This window comes from Notamacropus eugenii, chromosome 4, assembly GCF_028372415.1.
Source record: "Notamacropus eugenii isolate mMacEug1 chromosome 4, mMacEug1.pri_v2, whole genome shotgun sequence".
Lineage (NCBI taxonomy): Eukaryota > Metazoa > Chordata > Mammalia > Diprotodontia > Macropodidae > Notamacropus > Notamacropus eugenii.
The window spans coordinates 396,508,680-396,518,546 of NC_092875.1; the positions used below are offsets into that span (position 1 = coordinate 396,508,680).

General features: G+C 37.2%; 1 pseudogene; it reads right to left on the bottom strand.

Moving 5' to 3' along the window:
* Nucleotides 1–7,918: 7,918 nt before the first annotated feature.
* On the bottom strand, nucleotides 7,919–8,612 carry LOC140498582 (AP-1 complex subunit sigma-3 pseudogene; annotated as a pseudogene).
* Between the last annotated feature and the right edge of the window lie 1,255 nt (nucleotides 8,613–9,867).

A 9,867-nucleotide genomic window follows, 5' to 3' on the forward strand; every position in this document is an offset into this window, starting at 1 on the left:
GGGGCTATCTGGGACAGCTCTGGTCCTGCACTGGTCCCCTTCAGCCACAACAACAAGAGGGACTCTCCTTCACAATCTTTCTAGCCTGTTGGCTGAGAGACTGTTTATTCCATAGGCTGATCCCACTATTCCAGGACTTTTTCTGGGGCAGTATTCTCTGGGTTTTTCAAGGTCAATAAGGGGATGATGAGAGCACTTAGAGTTTACTCTGCCACCTTGGCTCCCGAAATTTCAAGTCTACCCAATATTATTATCTGTATTTTAAAATGCTTCTCTCTCTCTCTTCTCTCTCTCTCTCTCTCTCTCTCTCTCTCTCTCTCTCTCTCTCTCTTTCTCTCTCCCTCTCTCTCTGTCTTTTCTTCCTTCCTTTGTCCCCTCAGAGAAAGTGAAAAGTGCTTCCTGAGGTTTTTATTTTCATGCTATTCAGGGCAAAGCCACAAACTGCAAACCTACTTATGGCTCTTCTCATTAAATATTAGGTCAAAGAAGTCAATTACTTTGTAAGCCTTCCACAATCATGCTACTTTACAATCTTTTAGCTACCACTATGATTTCAATGACTTGTCTCAGATTTTTTTCTCTCTTATCCCAGGGGGGAAAACAACTCATATAAGTTGTGCCCCCAGTGAAGCTCTGCTTTCTAATATTGGATTTATTGCAAACCCTCCAAATTAGATGATAATGTTTTAATTGATTCCAGAACATGCCTAGGACTTAATGGCCCAGTAGGAGGTTAATTAAGATTCATGTTTTTGTATGGTGGAGTCAGTGAAATCAAGTCAACCTTAGCAGCTTTTATGCTGATGTTTACAAAAAAAGGTGTAGGGGAGAGGAAGATGTGTCCCATCCCTCATTTCAGTTGATATAGCCACACTTGATGGGGTTTTAATATTCAGGCAAGATTTGTCTCTACCCTGATCCCTTTATGAGGTCCAAGTAACTCTCTGACTGAGTCAGTGTTATTGACTGAACAAGCAAGTTAGCCATTCATCTGAGGGCTTTAACTAAGCTTTGGATGAATTTCAGAATTTAAGATTTGGAGACATTGAAAGGAAGGGAAAAGAAGAGAATAAACATTTGTATTATACCTACTATGAGCCAGGCATAGTGCTAGACATTTTACCAGTATCATCTTATATAATCTTCACAACAACCCTTTGATTATGTGCTGTTATTATTTTCATTTTGTAGTTGAGGAAACTGTGACAAACAGAGGTTAAGGTGGTCCAGAGATTAAGAAGTTAAGACTCATCCAGAGATAAATAGCTAGTAAGAATCTAAGGTTACATTGAATTCAGGTCTCCCTGACTTCAGGCCCAACTCTATATCCATTGGTTCATCTAGCTGCTTCTATTTGAAATTCAGGAATTGTTTATGGAGATCTCTCTCTCTCTCTCTCTCTCTCTCTCTCTCTCTCTCTCTCTCTCTCTCTCTCTCTCTCTCTCTCTCTCTCTCTTTCTTTCTTTCCCTCCCTCCAGATTTCTCTCTCTATTCCTTCCTTTCCCTCCCAGTCATGTAATTTTGAAGGGCAGCTACTTAACCCGTAGGAGGCATTGCATCTGATAGTTTGAGTTTCTCAGTTCAGCAGAGTTCATAACTCAGTTGAGGGATGAAGGAAACACTAAAGACTGAAAAATATGGAGAAATAATTACCCAAATAAGGAAATGGCTTTGAGAAATGAGGCTCCTGGGAGCAAAATGCCATAGATTTTGAAAAGCAAACCCTCCTTAGTAGCAGAGGGACCTGTCCAGTAGAAATGTGAGGAGCCAGCTCAGCCAAACAACTTTTCCAGTATATATGTGTAATGTTAATTTGAATTGGAAAATCTTTCCTATTCATTAATAGACCCATTATGTCACATGGAGCCCATGGTGGGAGGAGTTTGCTGATGGGTGGATCAGGAAGAGGCTGAGCTAGAGCAGAGCTAAGAGGAAGTTAGTCTTGAGAGTAGTCAGACCTAGGATGGATGCAGGGTCCTGGGTAGTGTGAGTGATGTTGTGATTGTGATTTTGTTTAAGAAATCCTGCTTGTGATGAGTGTAATGGACCTGGTTTGTGGGAAGCCTAGCAGGGGGAAAGCTTGGGGATGGTGTTGTCCTCTGCATTGTTATTGTGTATAGATTTTTGTGGCTGTGATGGATTTGGGTCTGAATAAATGTTTTGGTTCTGCCTTCCATGTGGAGAGTCTGTGGTATTTCATGATACTGAATTGTGCCATGATATTCATGGCTACAGTGGGTGCTATGAATATTGTATTGGTGCAACAATATGCATAGCCTTCAGGGAGCTGGGAGATGACTGTGAAGAAAAAATTGCTTCTGGGCCATGCAGTATAAGAATCTGTGAGTTGTATTTGTCACACTTGTATTCTACGTGGGTGACAGACTGCCTCTGTACTCAAAAGTTGGAGCCTACTCCTCTCATCAATGCTGTGTATAGTGGTTTCAGAATATACCTTAGGTTTATTCAGGAAATGTGCTGTAACTTTTATTTTGTTGACAGAAATTGAGTTGTCATTATTATCATTTATGTAGCACTTATTGATCATTTATATAGCACTTACTATGTGTTGTGCTAAGAACTTCACAATTACTATCTCATTTGATTCTTACAATGCCCCTAGGAGGTAGGTGCTATTATTATTTTCCATTTTACAGATGAGAAAATTGAGGCAACAGAAGTTGCCCCTGGTCACACAGGAAGTATCTGAATTTATATTTGAACTGAAGTTTTTCTGACTTTTAGCCTTGTGCTTTATCCATGGTGCCATCTACCAACTCAACCCCTAGCTGATCATTAATGGAAAGAACAACAGTGAAAGCTTATGGACTATAGTTATAGAAGAGTGTAATGGCAAGCAAAGTGAGATTCTTTGTCATTTTTCTGGATTGGATTTTAGCCATGCAAGTGCCCTTGATTGAGTCTTACCTTTGACTGAATCAATCAAGAATGCAAGAATATATGTGTGTGTGTGTGTACATATATATATATATATATATATATAGTATTGCTCAGAGAGAGTAGAGAGAGAAACAAAACTGAGAAGAGCAAGTGTGAGCTGGCTAAGGGAACTTGCTTGTGGGAAGCCTAACGGAAAAATAATGTTTATCATATCAGGAACCCTATCGGTTGTTCTGTGTTAATTCTTCAGGCAGAAACTCTGTGTGTTGCTCTGTGTTAATTTCTCAAACAGAAATCTTGTGAACTGGTCTGTTCTAACTTCTCAGACAGAAGTCATCTGTTGAGTAAATTGAGATGATGGTGCTGGTAATATGTATAAATATTGTTATTGCCCTGTTAAGCTTTGTTTCCCAGAAACAGAAGCTGCAAGCAGGAGCCCCTGCAGCCTGCTGTCAGGCAGAAGTAGGAAGAGTTTGGAGTGCAACAATCCCCATGAGCTGAGACAAGGAGGAGGAGGAAAGAGCTGCCTGTGTATGAACCCAGGCAAGAGCTGGGAGGATTCTGCCCATGGAGGTGGAGCTGTGGGGTTTAGAAGTCAGCTTCGAGTGAAGATGAGAGAGAATTTTACTTGCACACTGTGTATTGATTAGGATGATTGTTCTTATAGTAACCTAGGGGTGGATGGTGTGGTATTTTCTACTACTCCTTAAGGATGCATTGTGCTGGGGAAAACCCTAGGCTGGTTCCCCTGACTTTGGGAATGCAATGATATATGCTATGTGTCATATGACACACTGAATGTTATGAGATTCATATATGTATTACATGATATACTTTGCTTAAGGATGTTGCCATGCATGCTATGCTTTACTTTATTGTACAATGTTTAGTTGATTGCTGAATAGAGAAAGTTCATTATATTATGCAATTAGATTCTTAAAATCATTCACAGCAGCAGTCCTCAGATGTGGTTGTACAAAGTGTAACCTCACAGGAACCCTAGTATCTGAGATAATAACTATCCTCCAGGCAGTTAACCCGAAAAATTGGGAGTGGGAATTGGAAAGCAACCCTTAGGGGGAGCTATGATGCACACAGAAAGTCATAAGGAAAAGCAAAGGTGGATTAGTATAGTGGTTAGAGTGTTTTGCCTAGAACTAGAAGGTCTAAGTTCAAAACCCACATAATATTTTAAATTAACTGTGTGATTATGGGTAATCTATGGAACCTCTCAGAGGTAGTTTCCTCATCTGTAAAATGGGAATAATAATATTTTCATTCAATACTTGACTATTTCAAAGGGCTATAGTGGAGAAAGAGTTTGTTGTTGTTTTTGTTGTTAAACCTTAAAGAATGTTACAAATTAGAGGCTTTATAGATCTCTTTAAAAAACAACTGATTCAATTCAACTTAAGTCAATAGGCATGAATCAAGCACCTATTATATGCCAGACACTGCTAAGCTCTGGATCTTCAACTGATATTCTAAGAGTTACCTGGAACATGAGAGATCAAATAATGTATCCAGGGTCACATAACTAGCACTTGTATTGGCCAGACTTGAACCAGAGTATACTGACAAAGAAAGATTTCTTTTCACTACATCTCAATATTGTTATATTACTATTATTAAGATGTGAAAATTGAGTAAAGAAAACTGTGTAAATAATGGACTTATTAAAAATTTTTTTTCAGTGAACAAAAATATCTGTTCTCTCTCTTCACATCTCTCACAAAGGAAAAATGAAAATGAAAAATTAAATCCTTGTAATAAATATGCATAATTAAGGGCAAACAAATCCCACATTATCCATGTCATTCATATATACATATAATATATATACACATGTACAAATTATATATTCACACATACACAAATTATATATACACAGTGTATATATACACATGTTCATATATATACACACAATACATATATACACTGGTATATATGTATACATATATATGTAAATAAATGCATGCATACATTTAAATATGTGTGATCCATGTCTATGTATCTCATTATGTATCTGGGATCCATCACCCCTGTGACAGGAGGTGGGTAACTGGCTTCAGCACCAATCTTCATGATTGGTCATGGCACTGATCAGAGTTCTTAAGGTTTTCAAAGTTGTTTAATATTGTTTCTAGTCTTTTTAGCAATGAACTTTGCATGCTGTCATGCTACATACCATATTTTTGTTCAGTGTCATAATCAAACACTATCCATGCAGAACATATTCAAAGGATGTTTCCTGCAAGACTTCAAAAAGTCTTTACCCTTTGAGAAACACAGCTTGCCATGGAGAGTGTGCTGAATTAAGAGTCTGAGGAGCTGGGTTCAAATACCTAGCTTTGTGACTTTGGGGAAGCTTCATAACCTCTCTGGGCCTTAGCTTCCTCATTTATAAAATGAACAGATTGGACCATATGAGTTCTAAGGCAGCTTTCTACTTTAACTATATGATTCTCTCTAACAGCTACTTTAAAGGTCATTTCAAATAGCTTGTTTTATTTAAGGAGGTAGATAATCTCTGTACAGGCAAAAATAGCTAACAAAGCTATGTAAATTTGAAGGCCTAAATTTAGACATGGACGATTATCTAGAGACAGAAAGAAAGATTTTGATAAAATTGAATATTGAACTGGAGTATTTTAATTAATGTTCTTTATGATTATTTAAGGGCCTTGGATCAGTCTATAGTGGCAAGAAAGACAATGGTTCTCTAAGAATCTCCATGTATAGCTGCATTTTTACATGAAATTGATGAAGGTTTAGAGAAACAATAGAGGAACCCCAAGACAAGAGTTCTCTGTGTGGGCTGTCTGGAGAAGAATTTCGTGGACTCAAGCATTGTTGAGGTCAAGATGGTAAAGATTTATTATGTTTTTCAGCAGTTAAGAGCTCTTAGGAAATCTGCAGCCTTAGAAGGGTACAGGCAAAGTTTATATAGTGTATTCTATCATATAACATTTGCCAAGTGTGATGATGAGGTGATTCAGGATGGAATTAGGGAGTGGTTAAGGAGTGATTAGTTCATAAAGGAACATGCACTTTTAGTATCTACTGAGCAAATATTTTACCCAGAGTTCATCAGGAAATAGCCCAAGGGGGAGGGGGCTACGTGGAAGTGGGGTTTTAGGCCTGAAATGTCACTAAGTCAAGACTGACTAAGTAATAGCAGGCTGCTCTCTTCAATGTCTTGTTAGACAAAATAAATATAAGAGAGTGTATATATGTTGAAGTCTAGGATACATATGATTGATCAGTGAGTAGTAAATGTTACACATTTACACAGTCAGGTCAGCTAGAACACAGCTGGTTCAAACTAATAAATTCTATAGATGCAACTGGCTACTATAGTGCGAAGGGAGATAATGGTTTTTGCTGGGGCAGGCTGTTCTTGGGCTGGGGAGAAACTGCCTGGGACAGTGTTTTGAGCCTAGGGAGAAATGTGATTTTTAGAGAGAAATGTGATTTTATTTTATTTTTTCTTGCAAAATTTCATCTTTATTTTCTTTAGGTAATGAAGCCCTGGATGATGATTTTTCACTAAAAAATCTAGACAATGAATGTTCCAAGTACGCCAAGTGATAAAAAACAGATCAAGCAAAATCTCAGTTTGATATGCTGATTGAGTTTAAGTGATTACTCAAGGAAAACAGACATGAAAATCAGTAAACATTTCTAATATTCATGTGTATAATGTTTATAAATGGTACTAATTTGGGGGAAAAAAACTTAAAATGTATTAATTCATCCTACCTAGTATGTTTCTGTCTTGTCAATCAGGAATTTATGTAATAAATGTGTTCATATGTCTACTAAGGCAGACAAAAGTAATTTTTAGTGTTAATAAATTCCTTTAGAAGTCATCCCATCCAAAATTTCCTAAAAGCACCCACATAGGAGACAGATTTATCTCCCAAGAAAACCGACCATGATTTCCCTCTAATCATTGCAATATGAGTGAACTTAGACCTCCAGACTAACACTGTCCAGGTACTAAGGAAGACACTTGGTATAAAGTAAAATGCAGCAAAATCCTAAGATATTAGGAAATTATGACTGAAATTTACAAAATATTTACTGACTGGAGGCTTTCATACCCTTGAGTATGTAGATGTCTTATTTTAATAGACATGAATTCTCCATATAACCAAAGAGAGAAGTGCTGACACCACAGTCAACAGCAACAATTGATTGAAATCCCAGGGCATTACCTTATGTGCATTAAGGAAGCCAGATCACTCATCTTATCACATCTCTTAAAGGAAGTCATAGACACTGCCACTCGAATCATTTGACTTATAAAAAAATAAGTTATAAAAAACATTCTTGAAAATTAGTAAGTTTGGAGTATAGGATGAACTAACTGATCACTCAACTAATTCCCTTCTGATCTGGAATTCTATGATTTTGGTGAATATACAAATTGGGATACTTCATGTATTTTAAAATTCTGACTGCTGAAATTTTATTAGAACAAATTTATCCTAAACTGTTGCTCTTGAAGATTTCATTTTTGTTTTAAATGATAGGCAGTTGTGTTTTTGTCCTTGCTGTTATTTCCCCAAAGTTAAGCCTGAATAAAAAATTCAAGATAAGAAGGACTGAAGATTTGTTGAAGTCTTACCCATGAATGCATATATATGGGGATACATGTATATGTATACACACACATATATCTGTGTGTATACACATGTGCATACACACACATATATATTTATAACATGGGAATTGTCTAATAACTGACATTTCATATTACTTTAACGTATATGAAATCATCATTAAAAAAAGAACTATTCAGTTAGAAAAAAGTCTTATTTTAGTTCAAGATAAGTACTACATTCATAATAACTTTTACAAAATAGTTACCAACTTGTTCTTTGAGAATACTAGCAAAAATATAGCATAGATCATTTGTCAAACATATTTTAAGATTATTACTTTGCTGGCAAAATCATTATATCAACAAAATATGCAATCTGCTGAATGATGGTTGTTTTAAATTCCAGTCTAGACAATCCATGTATAGAGAATAATATAGATATGCACCTGTTACAAATATGCTACAGTTTTAAGTCTTGCTAGTTGAACACAGTATCCCAAAGTATCCAAGAAGTTTCACACGCAATCCATTTAAGTTACTTTTGGCATAAGGCTCCGCACATCAGAAAAGAACCACATCCAGCTGAAGTTTTACAGATATAACATGCATTATCATTGGGTTGTCAAGTAGATTTTTCAGTTAAAATGCAGGTTTGCTCATGTATTCTTCCATTGTCTCCTGTAACATATCAGAGTCTTCCATAGCCTTGACAGCAGTTTTCTTTGAAGTTTCCTGGATTTCTCCACCAATTACAAACTCATCAAGGATAAAATAGGCCTTCTCAAAATCAAATATAATATCCAGCTCACAGACATTTCCAAAATTCTTGTCTAGCAATTCCACATAACGATGTACAATCTCTAGCGTCAACAGTTCATTGTCCTGATTTTCTACTGCACAACATAGTACAAGCTAGCATATCTTTTATAAACAAGTTTTAGATCCTTCCAGTCAACAAAACTGCTTGTCCTTTGACCACGGGCCAGAATCATATGTACAATTTCTCAGGTCATCTTTTTTCTCTCTTTATCAGGGAGTGTGGTATACCATTTTTCAGGCTTAATTTCCCTTGTCAACTGAACAGCAATATGAAATGGATCATGTTGGCAGGGGCCAAGGCTGCCACCCATCTTCCTGTGGGGCTGGGTTGGCCCAGCAGCCCCACCAATGAGGCCAGAAGCGGGACTCACCGATGGCTGCCACCCCAGCAGGAACTGAGAACTGCTGAGATGACAGGTGAAGCCCCTCTGGGAAATGTGATTTTAGAATTGGGTTCCAAACACAAGCACCCAAGTACCCCATCACAATCATGTGACATGCATAAATAACTTATAGAGCTAGCAAATTAGATCACGCCAGATAACAATAAATGATGATAGTTGGCATTTATGTAGTTTCTACAATATGTCAAGAACTAGGTTAAGCTCTTTATAAGTATTATCTTATTTGATTCTCACAACATCCCCTGGAGGAAGGTGTTATTACTATCCCCATTTTACAGATGAAAGAACTGAGGTAAACAGAAGTTAAGCCTTGTACAAGTGAATAGTAAATGTCTGATGACAGATTTGTACCGGGATCTTCCTGAGTGCCTTGGTCTAGTCATTGTGCCACTTAATTCTGTTTTTAGATTTTGAGAAAAGTCTTGGGTGAATACCAGCAAAGGACTAGTTAGACATATGTAAAAAATAAAATGAGACAGCATTCGTCCCAGAAGCCACATAATCAATGTCATCAATATCATTTTAACCATCCTTAGGAATTACAAGCCAAACGCCTGAATACTAGATTAATTGTATGGCTGATAGTTTCTGCCACTTTAATCAGCAGTGTCTTTTCCTAAATGGGGGGCACTGGTGTTCTATGTCAGTTCTTGGGCATTCTGAAGCCCTTTGGGTGACCCTAAGAAACTTCACTGCTGAGTTACACTGGGGAATCAGGGTTGAACAACAACTGTTCAGAAGCAGCCTAGATCAATTTGGAAGCTCTAAATCCACCCTCATTGTTGTGCTTTGTGTGGTTTTGAGGGAGATACAAGGCTTACGTGAGATTTGGTTCTTTAAAAATAAGCTAGAAGAACAAATAACTGTATAATGTTACAGGGTAAATGTATTAGAAATACAAAACAAAATGTCATATGAAGTATGAAAGACAGGGTTGTTACTAATTAGGGGGAAACAGGAAAGGGTTCATGAAGAAATGAGTTAAAAAAGATGGAAATTTAATAATTGAGGAGAAAGAGGAGAGAAAAAATGCTGGGAACAGGGAATATTTTGAGTGAAAGACATGGAGGTGAGAGAGCCCAGGGCACAACTGGGGAGTTGAGAGTAAGGCAATTTGAATAGCAATTGAGTGCA